Source organism: Corvus cornix, chromosome 1, assembly GCF_000738735.6.
Source record: "Corvus cornix cornix isolate S_Up_H32 chromosome 1, ASM73873v5, whole genome shotgun sequence".
Classification (NCBI taxonomy): domain Eukaryota; kingdom Metazoa; phylum Chordata; class Aves; order Passeriformes; family Corvidae; genus Corvus; species Corvus cornix.
The window spans coordinates 1,126,556-1,145,676 of record NC_046332.1 but is presented as its reverse complement, the minus strand read 5'-3'; the positions used below and the strand labels follow the sequence as shown (position 1 = coordinate 1,145,676).

General features: G+C 45.2%; 1 protein-coding gene across 2 annotated transcripts in view; it reads right to left on the bottom strand.

Moving 5' to 3' along the window:
• The window catches only part of FAM168A (family with sequence similarity 168 member A), a 132,502-nt gene that overhangs the window by 106,779 nt on the left and 6,602 nt on the right, over positions 1–19,121 (bottom strand). The window contains exon 2 of one of the 2 annotated variants that reach the window (XM_039554932.1): positions 3,482–3,564. The exons of the other annotated variant lie outside the window; for it this stretch is intronic. The gene's annotated coding sequence lies outside the window, so the exon portion shown is untranslated. The remainder of the gene's footprint in view (positions 1–3,481; positions 3,565–19,121) is intronic. 2 annotated transcript variants of the gene reach the window in all.

Below are 19,121 nucleotides of genomic sequence, written 5' to 3'. Positions count from 1 at the left end.
CAAGAATCCTCACTGCTGTCACAAATGTTCATTCTGTGGATCCTAATTTCTCTTTGTTTTCCTTGTCACATTCAGTGTATCTCCCGTTCATGAATTATAGACTTGCCTGATTTCTCTAGCGTCACCCAGGAGTCTGCAGTAATTCAGGAACCCAGCAGAGGCTGGAGAGGTCCAAACCCTGGGTGCTGAGACTCCTTTAGGATGAGAACAGACTAAGGCACCTAATTCCCCCCTGACTGAGGGGGGGAATTCCTTTCCCTTATTTTCCCTCCAAAATTCCACTCCTAGCAATTCACTCTTGAGGCACTGAAGAGATGAAGATGACACATGTGTATGGTCCCAGACCTGCTGGCATAGGATCCACAGGATACCTCACAGTGCATGCTCCAAAGCCATGCCAAACCATTTTACTCCATCAAACCACTGCTCCTGAAAGCTGAGCAGTGCAGGTGACACTCTTGAAGGACAGGGCCATCCAGAGGGACCTGCACAAGCTTGAGAAGCAGGACATTCATGGCAATTGTGAGTTTCAACAAGGCCAAGTGCTGCACTGGCTTGGGGTATAAGAACAAACTGGGAGAAGAAGTCATTGAGCACGGCCCTGTAGAGAAGGATTTGGGGCTGCTGGGGGATCAAAAGCTGGACAGGCCATGGCCACATGCACTTCCAGCCCCCAGATTGTGGCCTTTGAGCCTGGAGGAACCAACAATAAAGATGGAGAGACACTATTTACAAGGGCCTGGAGGGACAGACCAAGGGGGAATGGCTTCCCACTGCCAGAGGGCAGGATTAGGTGGGATATTGGGAAGGAATTGTTCCCTGGGAGGCTGGGGAGGCCCTGGCACCCTGAGGTTGCCCAGAGAAGCTGCAGCTGCCCCTGCATCCCTGGAAGTGTCCAAGGCCGGGTTGGACGGGGCTCAGAGCAACCTGAGATAGTGGAAGGTGTCCCTGCCCATAGCAGGGGGTGGCACTGGGTGGGCTTTAAGGTCTCTCTCAAACCAGACCATTCTGGGATTCTGGGACATGATTCTATGATTCCCTATTTCCCAGCAACATGAGACACATCCCCTTTTGCTCCAGAGTCCCAACCCAGATCTTTTTTTTTGGTAACAGAACAAGATCTGTCATTTCAGCAGCACCCCCACAACACTGGGATCATTGAAGAATTTACTCAGTGACCTTTCAGCTGCAGATAAGCTCATACACTCCTTAAACATTAATTCATTCCAAGCCCTTCTTAATTTTAGCATTTTTTGGACACTTCAATGATACTGATACAACTGTAATTTAGAGCAACAAATGTCAAACATGTTCCAGTGCTTTCTTCAGCTTGTGAGAAGCTCAGCACGGCAATTAAACCACACGTGTGGAGTTAAACCAAGCTCCAGAGCTGCTGCACTGAGAGCTTCTCTCCAACTCTTCATGGCCCTTTACCATTGTAAGAGGCTTGGTTTTTATTGTTTGGGGGGGCTTAAGTCATCTTATATATACTTCTCTGGCAGTTCTCGGGGGGGGGGGGGGGGGGGGGGCAGTGGGAAACATCTTTTTAAGAGGATTTTAAATTATTTTAATCTGAAGAGCATTATAAACATTTCCCACTGTACAGCAAGAACAATCTGTTGTTGTTGGTACATTAACCCTGGCGAGCACTTGGAAGGGCAGAAACACAATGGGGTGAAATTGTTACAGATGGCCTCAGGGTTATTCCAATACTTGAACAACTGGAATAACGGGGTGGAATTAAAAACATGGGCCCAAGTGTAGGAAACGCCTCACGATAAGATCACAGTGCCCAAAAAGAGGAACATAAAACTGTTGAAGAGGAGACAGCTGTAGAAATTAAAAATGAGCCTTGTAAAAGCACAAGAAGTATTTCCTAGCCCAGATGGGAAAACCATCCATCCTTTTCCACTCAAAAAGAAAAGAATAACCAGCAGGAAGATGATCTTTCTTCCATTTGGACAAATAAAATTTCACAAGGTTACTGTAGAGAACAACCCAGAACTGGCAAAATGGAAGAGAGGAGAGATAATCTAATAGGCCTTTTCTATCTAATTTTTATGATTCTTATGAAAAATGACCTGAATAAGTGAAGTTATTTGCCCTTGTCCTCTTTGTTCATATTGGATTTAGTCATAAGGGAAATCCTGCCAAGGATAGTATGTTTTACTCAATTCACTACCCTTTGTGATTGCTCTATAAAATATTGGATACATGATAGGAAAGGTTAGGGAGGTTTGGGGCGGGGGTTTTTTGCAACGGAAAAAGAAGGAACACATTGAGCACTTGCTGGCAATAAAAATAAAGACAACAAGAACTGATGGAATTTTCTGAGGAGAATGTTTATCTATCAGTCCATGTTCAAAGGATTGTATTTAACCCGAATATGGTATAACTTTATAAAAAAAGCAATTGAGTATTAAACAAACAGGCTCTTGCAACATTTCAGTTCCAAGTAGGTCACAAATAACACTGGAGTCAGAAGCTCCATCTCTCTGCTGCACAGACTCTGTAATTGCCAGAAGCTGAGGTTTCCTTTGAATTCCCAGTATTTATTACCCTGCTACTTTTGGACTCTCGCTGTTAATCGTATGGTTACACTGCTCCTGCTATTGCAGCACAAGGCAAGAAACCAGAACCTGCTCTTCCAGCCTCTGCTTTTGTTGTCGCTGACTGATCCTACACTGAGCTGTGAGTCCCCTTTGCCGACTCCTTCCATGGAATCCATCCCCAGCCCCAACATCTGTGCCGACAGAACGTGGGTCACACACAGTGCAGCCTGTGAGCCATAAATAACACAGAGAACTCTGGCAAAGCCCAGGTGCAGCTGGTCACGAGCACCACCAACCCGTTCTTGGGGACTCCAACACACTGAGGTTGTTTCCTTAAAGCTATAAAGGCCAACCATAATGATGCAGGATCTGTTAAATCCTGGGAACGTGTTCCCTGTGCACCCCACTCCACATCCAAGCTGTGTTGTAAGATTCCAGGGAGACGTTTGGGCATTTCTCTCTTACCATTCAATCCTAGCCCAAAAACAAGAGCCTGGGAACTTGCAGCTGTGCCATATTGTAATAAGTGGTGTCAAAAATTCCAAGCAAATGAGTACCACATGTCTGGGAAGCAGACCCTTTTCCTGGGCTGACCTTGGAGGCTGAAGGGCTGCCCCTTTCCTGACAAAAGGATTGCAGGAAGAAAAACATCCCAAGTGCCACCATGTAACCGCATGGGTGAGAACCTGCAGCCCTTTGCCACAGAGAGCACGAATTGAGTGTTCGGGATGAGAGCGGATCCCATTTCTCAAGAGCTTCCCTAAAAGCTGAATGGACTCCCACAGAGTGGCTCTTAGTACCTCACAGACTTTGGTTTTTTATGGGGGATTCTCTAAATCACTGCTGCTATCGCATCCCCCATGGATTTATTAAGGCTGTTCTTGGAATGCATACTGGGAGACAAAGGCAGAACAGAAGCCCTGACTCACCTTGTGGAGGTTGGATTTTTTGCTGCCATTGGAAAGATGGACATGCTCCTCTCCAGCTGTGTCAGACATGAGCATCAGAAGGCCTGGAAATTATACATGTTACTCCTTAACCTCTTTCACAGCAAGGTCCTCCTGACCCTTTACTTGGGATTAAATTACACACATTTACAAAAACTAATTGTCTACAACGTATTCCAATTACAAGGCTAATTATACTTATCTAGCTGTTGCCTGACCGACTTGGTCTGGAATCAAACCATGCTTTTTGCTTTATTCCATATTAAATTCGTCTGAAAGGCTTTCTGGAGTTCTGCAAGTTCAGAAATAGATAAAATAGAAGCATCTGAAGTCTGAGCAGATAAAAAGCCAGGCCAACACAGAAGAGCTTTCCAAGCGCGCATCAGAAGGATCCATCAGGATTTAATAAATCTTGGACTCAGTATCTTTACTTGAATATTAATTGTTTCCAAAAGACAAAAAAAACCTGCTCAATTCCAAGCTTCAGGAGGGTCTTTCATCTGACCAGAGGATTATGTCAGTCCCTCCTGATCTTGGAACATGTAAATCCATTTTACACTACTTTGCTTTTTGGAAACTCTGAACAAGTCTATCAAAACCTTGCAGTTACATATTAAGGCAATAATTACAATCAAACATTTGTGTCTAAATGGGTTTAAAGCAATATGGACCACTGTGCTCAAAGGACAGCAGTCAATGACTCCACATTCAGCTGGCAGCCAGAAACAAGGAAAACGGGGCTGATACTTGGGCTTGTCCAAAACAACCATCAATGACTTGAGTAACACCACAGGCTGATGTGAGGAGGAATCACAGGATGGTTTGGGTTGGGAGGGACCCTAAAGATTGTTAGAACTCCAACCTGGCCTTGGACATTTCCAGGGATCCAGGGGCAGCCACAGCTGCTCTGGGCACCCTGTGCCAGGGCCTCCCCACCCTCCCAGGGAGCAACTCCTTCCCAATATCCCATCCAACCCTGCCCTCTGGCAGTGGGAAGCCATTCCCTGTGTCCCGTCCCTCCATCCCTTGTCCCCAGTCCCTCTCCAGCACTCTTGGTGTCCCTTTGGGCAGTAGAAGGCTCTGGCTGGCCAGTCAAGAGAAGTCATTAATGCCCCAAACTGCACACAGCACAGGACTTAGGAAAACCAGGTGAGGAAGCCAGACTTCTCTGATCTGGCAAGGAAGAGATTAAGGACAATCTAAGCCCAGCCTGCAGCTCCCTAAACAGCAGCTACAAAGGTGACAGAGCACCGGCATTGTGAGCTCTGCAGGAGCCTCTTCTAAGGCAGCCCAGAGCATCTTGCCCACCGTGCTCAGGATCAGCCCGAGGATCAGATGAAGTCCAGGGAAGAAGGGATGCCATTCCCTCTTTGCCTGCTGCATGGACTATGCCCCAGTGAGCATCAGCTATGCCCCATCAGAGCAGCCTCAGCAATTAACACCCTCTTCTCACCCATCAGTTCCTTGTGACAGAGTTCATCCCATAAGGAATCACAGTGCGCATTTAGTTTTCGGCTCAGAATTTGCACCATCTAATTTACTCATAATTAGCATAGATGATCTAATATTCCCTTCTGATCTTAATTCCCACCAAACCCATCAAATTCAATCTCCCTTTTTGTACACAGACTACAAAAGCTCGAGTCATTGCAATTCCTAACTGGTTCCACAGTGGTGTAAACAAGAGACTTAGACCCTTAAATTTCCAAAGAGCTTGAAGGCAGCATTGCATTAATGAACCTCCTGGAACAACCATGTGTCTGTGAAGAAGAATGTCAACCACTTGTATGGCAGCCTTTGAAGGTCTCTCCAAGGAGGAAACGAGCCATCAGCCCGGACAAATTCCCCAGCTGGGTTTTGATGGATCACAAGACAAACAGATCTGTACAAAGAGACGCTGAAATTGTTTTACAAGGCCTGGTACCCCTGACCTCGGCCCAATTCTGTCCTGCTCCGCTCACACAGCCTGCTAAAAACCTCGTCAGGTGGGTACACAGGGATTTGGCAATGCAAAATGTTTGTGACAAAATCCAAGCACCAAGAGAGCACTTCAATATCTGGGTAGAAGAAGGGAGAAAAAAGCAACATCTTTCATGTGGGCGATTTGATGTTTATCTTCCACGCCCTACAAGCTGAGACAGGTTCACACCTTATACTTGCTAAAACAATCCAAAAGAGGGACTTTGCACAAGGACTTTGCTGGAGGGACAGGACAGGGGAGAATGGCTTCCCACCGACAGAGGGTAGGGATAGATGGGATATTGGGAAGAAATTGTTCCCTGGAAGGGTGGGCAGGCCGTGGCACAGGGTGCCCAGAGCAGCTGTGGCTGCTCCTGGATCCCTGGAAGTGTCCAAGTCCAAGGCTGGACAGGGCTTGGAGCACCCTGGGCTAGTGGAAGGTGTCCCTGCCCATGGCAGGAGGTGGGAATGGATGGGTTTTAAGGTCCCTTCCAACCCAAACCATTCTGGGATTCTATGAAAACACCTGTCAGATCACTCCTGCTGTGACATCCCAGTCTGTTCTGGGAGAAGGCTGCTGCTTTTCTCAGGAATTCATCAAGTGGAAAGTAGTTCTATGAACACAAACACTTGTGCACCTCACGCTGCATTAATGTGGATTCCAGTTTCCAAGGGAAGTTTGACATTAGTTCCTAGCACACATCATCACTGAAATGTATCACTGTTTCCTACATAATAAAAAATTAAACAAAGACTCTCGAATTACTAATTAGATGCCATTGCTTAAATAAGTGTGCAGAGAAGCAGTGACCAAAATAAAGGAGTTCTAATTTTAATGGAAGGACAACAGTGTACAACTGATATTTGACCAAGCAGGGAGTAGAAATTTCTGTTAGGAGAACAAAAGCACAATTTAAAAAACCAAAAAAACAAGTTGACAAACAAATTTTTAAATCGGCAAGCTGGGATTCTTGATTTAAATACAATTAAAATCAGCAACAGATTTAAAAAATAGATTTTAAAACAGAAGTAGGTAAATGAAATGACCATTTCCTCTCCCAGCAGACAAAGCTCCAGGATCCCCTTTGCCAAAAAAATAGGAAGTTTTAAGAGAAATTGAGTATTTAAAAGAAATGACACCTATTGCAGCCCTTCCTCATATAAAATACAATAACAATCCAAAATACTGATTACAGAAAACAATAAAAGGAAGGCAAAAGCTACCTTAAATAGGATGGTAAATGGTAAAATCCAGCTCTCCCACCCTTCCCCACCAGGAATGCAGCCACATGCAGGCTGTGTCTGTACCCAGGAATACAAGAGGAAAAATTAAACCGGGTGTAATGACAACAAACAGAATGGAAATGGAATCCATTCAGATCCTCCCACTATCGAATTCCTTGGATGACGACTGTTGCAATGGGCATAAGTTCAAAATACAAAAATCCAGAAGATTAAAGACGTCGGTTCACTGCCACTCTACCTTTGCTAGGGCTGTGTGAGGCACTCAGGGAGTTCAGAGCATGATAAAACCCAGCTTTTTCTTCAGTGCTCACCATTACTTTTGAGTGGCACCAATGCCAAACCCCAGAGCTACAAGGGCTTCTGTGCCATATAACTAATCCCTGCAAAATTTTTATCCAAGAAGCCTGAAAACAGCCTTGCAAGGGAAATATCAATCATTCCTTTCCAGGGACATGGAAAACAAAAATCCAGACAAACTACAGATCTTGCCCCAAGTCACACAAGAACTCAGCTCCTGTGTCATGCACAGTCCATGCTGAGTCCCTGCTTTTGTCTTTCCCTTGCCTTGATGGGAAATCTCTTGCCATCTCTTCCCCTTAAAACTAAAAAAATACCTTGGCACACTGCAAAAGAGTTCATTTCCAAGAGAGAAAAACATAAGTTTGCCTCTGACAACTGTTTTTTAGATTGAAATATCCTCTTGAACAAGAGAATTTTCCATACTGGAAAGGTGTGAAAAGCTCTCCAGCTTCTCCTTGCCAAGTTTTAATCAGTATAATCCAGGACTAACTTCCCAAGCATAGACAATGGGGAGGTTTTGGGTTTTCCCAGTCCCACAGGGAGTTCTGCTGAGGGATGAATAAAACAGGTCAACTCTTGCTGCACTCTGTGGGCTCCAGCAGCTCCATCCATAATTCATGATGTTGACACATCTACCTGCTGCTTGGGGAAGATGAGCACAGGCACACATGACATGGGGAAGAGTTTTTTTCTTCTTACACTCTCATTTCCACTCTCCCAACAGAAAATAAAAAAAAAATGAAGAAGCTGAAGAAGCAGAGTAGGGATTAATCCCAGAAGAATAAATTTATTGCTTCCACGCAAGCCCCTGGCTGTCCAGGAGCACATGTACACTCAGAGAAAGCAAGCCTTACATATTATATTTAAGAGTTAAACATGGCCATTTACCTTTGTAATGATCGGTTTGAAACTTCAGGGAAACAGGCATCCCTGTGAAATGGGATACATCCCTGGGAAACGTCAACAGCCAAGAGTGTTTAGATGGTTCAAAACTGAATGTTGTCAAACATGGAAAACTTCTGAAGTCTGGTAAGTGGGGAAAATTGACTATAGGAAAGTGTTTAATTTATACAATCCCAGAATGGTTTGGGTGGGAACGGACCTTAAAGATCACCCAGTTCCAACTCCTGCCATGGACAGGGACACCTTCCACCAGGTCAGGTTGTCCCAAGCCCCCTCCAGCCTGGCTTTGGACACTGCCAGAGATCCAGGGGCAGCCCCAGCTGCTCTGGGCACCCTGTGCCAGGGCCTCCCCACCTCATAGGGAGCAATTTCTTCCCAATATCCCATCTAATCCTGCCCTCTGGCAGTGGGAAGCCATTCCCTGTGTCCTGTCCCTCCAGCCCTTGTCCCCAGTCTCTCTCCAGCTCTCCTGGAGCCCCTTTAGGCCCTGCAAGGGGCTCTGAGCTCTCCCTGGAGCCTTCTCCTCTCCAGGTGAGCACCCCCAGCTCTCCCAGCCTGGCTCCAGAGCAGAGAGGCTCCAGCCCTGGAGCAGCTGCGGGGCCTCCTCTGGGCTCTCTCCAGCAGCTCCACATCCTTGGATGTGCTGCTGGCCCCAGGGCTGGAGCAGCTCTCCAGGTGGGGTCTCACCTGAGCGGGGCAGAGGGGCAGAATCCCCCCTCAGGCCAGGGCATGGGGGTTTCTGGGTGCCAGTGCATGTGGCCAGAGCAGGGCCAGCTTTTGATCCCCCAGCACCCCCAAATCCTTGTCCCCAAGGCTGCTCTCCAGCCGTTCCCTGCCCAGCCTGTGGTTGTGCTTCATGCTGTGTTAACTCCAGGAGGGCTCCCTCTCCCCCGAGCAAGCGCCGTGGCCATTAGCACACGATGACAAGCTGGGGTCACGCTGTGGAACACTCCAGCATGTGGAGTATCACGCATTTAGTTTGTATGCAATTAAGACCATTTCATTGTCTCATCAGGTTCCCTGCGATACCCAATTAAGTAATAACACAAGGAAAGTGCTCTTAATTAATGAGGGAAATGCTCTACAAGCTAGACACAGGTGTGTGTATCTGAAGTATGGCCTGAAACAGTTGAACAGATCATTTAATCTTTATTAAAAAAATCCCCACTCAAATTTGTATCTAATTACCTCAATAGCAGGATTCTTTCTGATTTCTTCCAAGGGGGTTAAATTTCTTTGCAATATTCAACAATCAAGTGGTTTACAAAAGACTCAAATTAAAACTGACACTTGGAGTGCAAGAGCGATCACAATTTACACATCGTTATTCTGGGGATGGTTTAAACCATCTTTCTCCTTGCAGTGTTTTTACAAAATCAGTCTCCTCTATTGATATTGAAGGAGCACATTCGTGTTTATTCTTATACCAGCTCTGCTATTTGGGTTGAGCTAAATGAAAGCCTATCCCCACTGTTAGATTAGTCAAGGCAACATCTTTTAAAGAAAGATACCGAAAAGGGCAGAATATCATCCTAAGTCTCGTCCTTACACGCTTCAGTGAACGGAACAGCAAAATTTAACTGCAAGAAATGACATTTCCATCAAGTGCAGCAGTTTTGTACCCCAATTTCTTCAGCTAAGTGAAGTGGACGTGTGTCCTTCAATGCATTAAACACACAGGGCCATTCTACAGAACTGTAGGGAAAGCTGTGTAGCCACTGGAGCTGGTATGGATAACTTGGATAACCTTTATCTCCCATTTCCCATTGCTTGGTTTCAGTGACATTCCAACCCGAATCAGTCGGAATTATTCGAGCCACAGTTTTCTACCTTTGTGTCTCACTTGTTCTGAATGTCACAGATTTCAGCCCTGGAACAGGTCTGACTCTTCTGAGACAAAGGACTCTTCCATTCCCCTACAACTTAACCAGGAGCTATTTCAGGATGTTGGAATGGAAATCACACACAGGAAAGTCACAAGGCCTTATCTGAGTATTTTTTTTATCCTAAAATGTGATTACCCTGGGTTCCAATCCAAGATATTCCATGAACTCTGAGCACTCCTGTGTCCATAAGCTCCCCTGCTCATTTCCAGCCTCGTCTTTCCCCTCCCTACCAGACCACCACATCTGGGTGCAACACTCAAACATTGGCAAAATTCTAAATTTCTTCCCCCAACTGAGAATCAAGCATGGAAACAAAGTCCTAAATTCTGATTTTAGGAGCAGGAATTGCAAGGAGCATTATTTGCAGGGAGTGAGGCACATAAAAATCTGCCCTTGCCTTTCTTCCCAGATCCTCAGGCACAGTCACCTTTCCCTAGGAGATCAGCCTTCCACCTGTTCAGCTCTTTTTTCCCCAGAGAGCAGAAGAAACCAGCTTTCTAGAAACTCAGATCTTACTCACAGCACAAGAAAAGTCTTTGATTTTTAAAAAATACTGTAAAAAAATTTCAAAGTACCTATCCAGGCTACAGCAGCCTGTCCAAAATCTTCTACAGCAGATCCCTATGGGGAAAGGTTGGTAAAGAGGACAGAGCTGTCAACCTGTACTTTCATAACCTCCCACCCTAGTTTTTCATCACAAGGTTCTTCCCTAAGCTCTGCATTTCTTACTTCAGCTGCTCATTTTCAGCTCTTGAAAGTTTCGGTACAAAGGAGCCACGGAGACAATTTTTTCTCTTTGATCAATCACATCCCACTGTTCAGAAAACAGGCTCCAAACCATTAATCTTGCTTATGTTATCCAAATGCTTGCTAGGATCTCATCTTTCCTATAATTTATTTAGCACTGAGTCCCTTGACAATACATCTGAGGTATTCTTAGATCACTTCAAACATCAGTCAGGCCAGGAGTTCTGATGGCGAGGCAGAACTGGCAGGGATGAGTTTTAGATGCAGACAAAGACTGATCAATGCACATGGCACTTTTTCTGGGAATGCCATGAATAGTGTCCAGCTGTCCCTCGGTGAAGTCTGGCTTCAAGGAGCACAAGGGATCACCTGGAGACAGCCAGGTACTACAATACATCACCTGGAGCCAGAGGATTTCAATAGAAGCTTTGTCTTGCTGCTCACAGGATTCTTGCTGCGTCGTTTTACCTGGTGCTGACACACACTTGAAACTCCATTTTATACAGTTCCCTTAGTTATTTTCCTAGGACACAGCAGCCAGAGGTGAACACTCGGGATGAGATCGATTTGGGGAGAAAGGAAGTCTACACATGGTTTGCATACAACAGCAATTATTGCGGTGGTTGCACCACATGAGTCCCTCCCTCAACTGGTCCTGAGTGGAGACCCACCAGACACCACCCACCTCATCATCACATTCCCAACCAGCCCAGGTTTCCACAGGTATTTCACAGCTCTGAGAGATTCTCTCATATAATGAGGGAGCTGGGGAGAAAAGGAGGCTCAGGGGGGACCTTCTGGCTCTGCACAACTCCCTGACAGGAGAGCAGAGCCAGGTGGGGTCGGGCTCTGCTCCCAGGGAACAGGGACAGGACAAGATGAAACAGCCCCAAATTGTGCCAGGGGAGGTTTAGATTGGATATTGGGAAAATTCCTTCCAGAAAGGGCTGTTCAGCCCTGGTACAGCTGCCCAGGGCAGTGTTGGAGTCCCCATCCCCAGAGGGATTTCAAAGCCGTGTGGATGCGGCACTTGGGGACGTGGGCCAATGGTGGCCTTGGCAGGGCTGGGGAACGGTTGGACTCCATGGTCTTGGAGGGCTTTTCCAACCTGAACAATTCCATGATTCTATATAGGGGGATACATCTATCATATAAATATAAATCTTTTTAACCTTCACTCTCAGCAATCCAGTTCTATTCCCATATTCACCATGTGCTCCACAACATTTTCGGGCTTGTCTCCAGCTCCAGTTAATTTGAGCCGTATCCCAAACCCACCCTTCCCACAGTGCCATCCTCCACAGGAATTTTCAACCAGAACGAGGCGGTAATTTTACCGTGAGGGTTGGCCCAATAAATAAAATCAAATGCTTCAATCAGCAAACTCCATCACCCCCTCACACAACCCCTGTGCCACGGCCAGGGGTGAACGGTGCCTGGTGCCTTCCTGCAGCTCTTTCTGCCCGGGAAGAAAATACTGTTCGTATTTTCAGCCATTTAAACGTCACCCACAACCAACCTAATCCTTGACAAGAACATACCCTGCCCTGGTCTCTGTAGTTTTAAAGGAAAAGTGATCAATTTTAGATATAAGTGCTCTTTTCCTTGGATCATCCCTCCCAAAAGGCAGTTCACCTTTAAAGGGTTCCCCTTTTAAAACTCCAACTTCCTTGGATGTATGGGAGGGCACTCGGTGCCTGGAATTTTCTCTGGGATGCTCCTGCAGTCAGACTCTCCCTCTGATAAGCCAAGCAGACTTAGCTCTGTGTTTCTCTCTGTGTGTTTTTTCTAGTTCTCAGACTATTTTTGCGTTTCTTCCGTTCCCCTACAACTTAACCAGGAGCTATTTCAGGATGTTGAAATGGAAATCACACACAGGAAAGTCACAAGCACCAAATACAGAAATGAAATCTGTTCTCTTCTAAATATTTTCTTGCTCATACACCTAAAAATTTTTTTTTAAAAATTTTAATTTCCCTTTTTTTTGCTACAGCATCGCTGCTGGTGTTTACATCCACCTGCTCTGAAATCCCTTTGAGCACCACTGCTCATAAAGCAACTCCCTCCAGCTCTCTCAGAGCCCCTTCAGGCACTGGAAGGTGCCCTAAGATCTCCCTGGAACCTTCTCCTCTCCAGGCTCCCAAAATCCTGTTGCATCCACTGTTAGTTCCTTGAAACCTTTCTAAAACCCATCTATCTGACCACAATAACCCCTTTTTAATATGATTAATATAATATTTATTTGCTAACATCCTGCCAATTTTCTCCATCAGAATATCACTTGGTACTTAAATGCTTCCCTGGATCCATCCCAGAGGTTCCAGCAGGGCACCAGGTCTGCAGGAAGGCAGGACCAGGGTTAGTTCTCAGTTCTGCTGCTCTGCTTTGAGCTACTTAATTGAAAACAGTAATTTAAGCACAGTCAACTCGATTTAATTTCCTAGTGATGACAAAAACTGGCAACCGATTTAGGCATCATTAACTTAAAATCGGTATTAACTTGACTTTAAGTAGAAATCAGATCTGCTCTAGCAGGACTGAGTTCAAGCCTTTAAGCTCCCCTTTATTCATTGGGGTTTGGCTGTCTCTGGGTGCTCTTATATAAAACCATTTTTAAGAGATGTTTATTGTAGACAGGGCAGAATCCTGAATGGTAAATTGAAATCAATAACCTTTGAAAAATGGATTTTCACAACTTTCCTGATCTATGGATTTAAAGAGACACAAGTTTTGAGAAACTAAATAACCCAAAGTGAAAATCCACATAAGAAAAACAACCATGTCTTTAACCTCTAATGATGGCTTCTCACCCATTCTGTAAAGACTGTATTCAGAAATAAATCTCAGATAATCTGGGATGATGGACATGAAACAAAATCTTTTCATTTTCCACTTTATTTTAGCATGTGAGAACAAAATTCTGAGGGTTTGCTAATAATGTGTATTACGGACACGCTGCCAAGGAGGAATAAATTATCCCTGTGTAGAAGAATCCCTCTAAGATGAAACACTGAAGGAACAGCAATTTTAATGGATCAGCTCGATTTTCCGGGCATTTTGGGAAACAAAAGCGGCTTTAAAAATAAGGTATCTACACACTTTTTTCTTCTGAAATTAGAGTGACACAGTTATCTTGAGAAAACTATTTTTAAAGGCTTCCAGCTCTCTAACTTCCCTGGGTTATCTGATAACACTCTGGCTTCACTTCCCAGTGTTAATTGGGTTTGTTCCTGCGCTCCTGTGTGCTGCCTACAAATACAAAAATGAACCAAATCAGGCAGAAACCATCAGGGTTAATTATAATCAGTACCAGCATCTCGAGTGCTATTTGTGGCAGCAGTGGATTTTTATTCGCTCTCAGAGTATGAGCCACTCAGTAAAACAAACACAGAAGGGAACTCAGGAACTGTGTCCCCATGGATTCAGGTGCTTTTTGGGAAGGTTTAAAACACGCTCTCTGAATCCTCTGAGCAGAGTCTCTGTTTGCCCAATTTTTGTGGCTTCTTACTGTATCCACCTACTTGAAACGAATGTAAAATGCCTGGGGGTTTTATAACCTCTCATGCTGCTGATCCTTCCTACTGTTACCACTCTGGCAGGAAACACGACTCCCAGAAAACTGCTCCAATTAAAACAGATTTCCGCTCTCCGTACCAGGAATAGACTCTGGATACTCCCCAGTAACTTTAAAATGGATACTCCCATTAAATTATTTCGATATAAAAAGATTTGCAGACAGGACTGATATCCAACTAAGCATCTTCATGAGAACACATCTTAAGCAAATTTAATATCTGGGGTTTTTTCCACTCCCTCTTTACTTAATGGCAACATCCCTAAAAGTACGACAGCTCCTGGTGTCTACCTTGAGGCAGGAAAAGAAACACTGCCCTGTTTTCTCCTCCCTCAGGCCAGCCTGTGTTCCTGGAACCCTGCCGGTATCTCCAGAGGGCAGGCGGAAACCAAAAGCCAAAAAATAAGGGATTGTTTTCCCCAGCGTTCTTCCCACTATATTTGGGTCAATAGAAACACCCACAGAAAGCAAGGAATATGAAAAAATGTGGAAAAAATCATTAAAATGTAAAAATCATAGGAAAGTCAGGTAAAACCTAACCTAAACTGAAGACACAACTTCCTCCAGGAAGAAAACTCCATGATCCATAAGCCCCATGGCTTATCCTGATAGCCAGAAAATCCTGATAACACCAAGAAAAACATATTCCAGAATCAATGCCCTCCCTGCCCCAGGAGGAAACTCTGCTGAGGTCCTTTCAGATTTAAAAACAAGATCATCAACGAAGTAAAGCCCAGCTAATCCTGACTGCCAGCACAGTCCTGGGAAGAGAGGTCTCACACAGAGAGAAGATTCAAACCAAGGTTTTCACAGATCAAAGGCAGCAGCCTGAACTGCAAGCCTGAGCAAGGGTGACACCAGAACAGTCCCCACAGCCCTGATGGCACATGAGAGACATTTCCATGTGGCAGGAATCAATTGGCTCTGAAACCTGTATAAAACTATATTTAAAGTTAAAGGGCACAATAAAGGAGCCCAGCCACAAAGAGTCCAAACCTTCCCATTCCCTCCTGTGGCAGAGAAGGGGGGAAGTTGTCACCATAGCATCTTCCAAAGTTTCATTTATCTATCTCAGCAAGTACAGACATTACCAACCCTTTTTGCCCTGTTCCAAATGGGAAACTGAGGCACTGCTCATGCAGTTTGGGAACTAGAGAGAAATTTGGGGCATGGAAAGGAGCAGATGCCAGTCTTCCACCGTTGGATCATGAGGCCATTGTTCATCCCTAGCAAACTACGAGCCACAACGTAAGAGGTTGGAGATTTGGGTTCTCTGGCAGAGAGCTCTCTCCTGAATGAAAAGTTCAGCATGAGGCTGAAAATTCATCCCAAAGAAATCTCCACTGAGGACAATTCTGCTACGTGGAATTTGGTTAAAGCCAGCAACACTGGCCACAAACAGAGGAAAGAAAGCTTCCCAAGGGCTGAACACAAACACGGAACGTCAGGCTTTGTGTCAGGAGAAGGGGAAAAAACACAAACTGCAGGGAACAGGAGGGAATATGCACAGTCAAGTGCCAGGAGCGTCAGTGAAGAGCACCAGGAAAGCAGGAGGAGAAAGTCAAGGACATCCAGGGAAACACCCGTGGTGAAAGTCACACTAAACTCTGCGCGTGTGCTTAGTGCTGGCGGGAAAAAACGACCTTGGATTATGGAGAAAAATGGTTTCCTGCTGTTTTCTCCAGCCTGTGTTCAGAAACACCGGCCTCTGCAAACACGCTTTGTGGATCAGCACCATGGCCTCCAAGAAATACCTGGCTGCCATGGATTTCCTCTTCCCACAGATGAGCACCAATATTGGCTGGTTGCTCCGGTCACAAGCAGTAACTGCGCCTGCTGGGAGCAGCGACGGCATCAGCTGGAACCAAGCAGGTGAGAAAAGATTTCAGGGATCCGGGAAAAGAACTCCAAGGGAAAGTCTAAGTCAAGGTCTGGCAATCTTCACACGGTGCCATGCCAGGCTTTTCCTTCCCACTGGCTTGAGGGTGCCAAGAGAAGCTGAGGAGGAGCTGGTAGGAGCTGCCTCTCAAACCAGCAGGAATCTGCTTCCAAGCAGGACAGCGGCTTTTGCCGAGCCTGGAGCTCAGGGAGAGGCAGGAACTGCAAGCTGCAAATTCCTCTTGCAAACCAGTGTCTCAAAATGCCAATGCTGTTTGCTCCACACTGCATCCACAGGCTGTCAATCCCTGAGCTAAAAGATGCATCCGGTACCAGATACAAGAGAAGGCCCCAAAAGAATCATGGAACTGAACAAGGCTGCGTGACTGATGAGAAAATATTTGGATCTGAGTGATGGAGCAATACTGGAGGGAAGGGAGAGACCATGAATTGCAGAGCCAGCATCTTTCCCACTAATAAGACACCTTCCCAGATGAAACTGCTGATGCATCCAGGAAAGGCACAAGCTGAACACAGGAGAAGGACACTTAGAAGGGGAAATGAGGCACAAAGTCAGACAAGAGCTTTCATTAAAAAAATGAATTTTCTGTTGCTATATATGGATGCAGGGAGTCTGGATAACAAGCAGGAACAAATGAAATCCTGGCCAGCAGTAAGAAAAAAATGAGCACGTGACTGGACTTGAAAATCATTAATCCCATGGTGTTCAGATACGAAAGGAAGAGATGGCTGCAATGTATCCTGAAAAAAAAGGTGGGAAGGCTCACCTCTCTGACAGTTATCAACACTGCGGGAAAACTGAATTTCCAGGGCAGAAACTTGGTGTGTTTTAATGGGTGAAGCCAGGAGGAGGTTCTGGGAAGCACCAAAAGAGGTGAGTCCATACAGGGAAAAAACCCTTTGGGGGTTATGGAGGAGACAGGAGGGATGCAGAAACTCTCATGCAGCAAGTAATTACAAGAGATTAGTTTCCCAAAATCACAGGTGACAAATTGTAACACCAAGTAACTGATTTGGGCCTCGTTACAAGCAATAAAGCTGCAGAAATCACTGGACTGGAAGCCTTGACAGTGCAGAAAAAGAACAGGCTCATATTTAACTATATCTAAGTCTCGTACTTCAATCAAGATTGCAAAATGTCTTGAGTTCAATAATTGATTTTAACCTGTACGATGTTTGTACTTTTTAGTTAGCATCTTAACAAAATATCAACATAATCACAGGCTCATAAAACCATTTGGGTTGGAAAAGACCTCTAAGATACCGAGTCCGACTGTAATGAAAATTGGCATCACTTGATTTGGCACAAATACAACGTAGCACAGGAAAAATTAAGGAATTTGCATATAGATGATCCACTCACCAAGTTTCAAAGTGCTTGTGGGATCAAAAAGGAAACAGCTCCAGAGTGAAGTTTGAAAAAGCTTCTGAGGCAAATCAGAGCTTGCACTCCCCTCACAATCAATGGGAAGACACCAGAAAGATTGTTTAACAATTTATATGAAAGCAATTACAGGATACAGCAAAAATGAAACAACAGGGATGAGTCAAGACCAAAACAGCCTGGTGAAACCCAATAAAGACGAGTGCAAGAGCAGTGTACATTGTGCAGGTGGAGAATTCCCAGCTGGACTGATGGACAGGAGAAAACAACCCCGAGGGGATATCAGATCACAAGTAAAATGTCAACAATACAATGGAATTACCAAAAAAAAAAAAAAAAGAAAGAAGGGAAAAAAAGGCACTTCAGATTGTTTTAAGAGTGCCATGTGGAAACCAGCATTATTTCGTTTTATACAATGCTGACAAGGCCTCGCAGTGCCAAGTCTGAGGAGGGAGAGAAGTAAACACACCAGAGCACAGAGGAAAGCTGAGGAAATAATAAAGAGATTTGGATACAAAATGATCCATAGGAACACATTAAAGGACCTTGCCAGCCTGGAGGAAAACAAACTGGAGGAGGATGTAACATGCTCCCATCAATGACAGCAGAAACAAGGGGATGTGTTATTCAAAGCAAAGTATCTTCATTTCTCAGAGATCACAAAATCCCAGGATGGCTTAGACTGTATGGGGCCTTAAAGATCATCCAATTCCACCCCCTGCCATGGGCAGGGACACCTTTCACTACCCCAGGCTGCTCCAAGCCCCATCCAGCCTGGCCTGGAACAATTCCAGGGATCCAAGGGCAGCCACAGCTGCTCTGGGCACCCTGTGCCAGGGCCTCACCACTCTCACAGCCAAGAATTGCTTCCTAATAGATCTAAGATATTGGAAAAGCTTTTAGCCAAATTGGTTAAGCACTCACTGCCAGCTTCCTGAGGAGGCTTGCACCTCCAAGACTGAAGATTTTAAGGAAAAATTAGAAATACATTCATTAAGGCTGCTCTAGGGACACTTTAGCTTGCCTTGAGAAGGTGAATGAACTGGGAAGCCCCCCAAGGTCTCTACCAGCTCTGCATTCCAGTATGGAATGATGCCCCAGAAGCCCAGGATGTTTGAAAATCATCCTGGGAGTCCTCCAAGAGTCCTCCAATATTTCAGAGACCCCAAGGGCTCATTTGCAATATTTTTCAGAATGCAGGAGAAAATTTGGAAGACAAACATCTCCAACATGGCTACATCATGGGAGGGCCAAACACCAAGTAAACACCAATCAGTCTGCCAGACATAGGCTCTGGACAAAATAAGGGAAATCTGAATCAGACTCGATCTGGACTTAAAAAGAACAGGAGTGAAATTAATGACAGTCAAGTCAACATTATGGAAAATAGGCCTTGTCAAGCAAAGCTGACTTCATCCTCCGAGGAGATCCAAGGTAATAAAGGCAAATGCTGCAACGTGACAGGCAACCTTTTGAGGATGACGTCCCAATTAAAAAATTACCACTGTATGTGTCAACAAAGCAGCTGAGCAGATTCAGAGTTGGCCGACGGACAGATGACTAAAAGCAGCCACGCATGGAAAATCACCAGCAAAGTGAGCTGCAGTGGGGTTCTGCTGGGCTTCATCCAGAGCCCAGAACCATTCCAGAGGTCCACTGTAGACCTGGAATCTAAGGAACAAAACTGGAAAGCCAGAGCCCCACAAATGGAACCTGCCCAACACT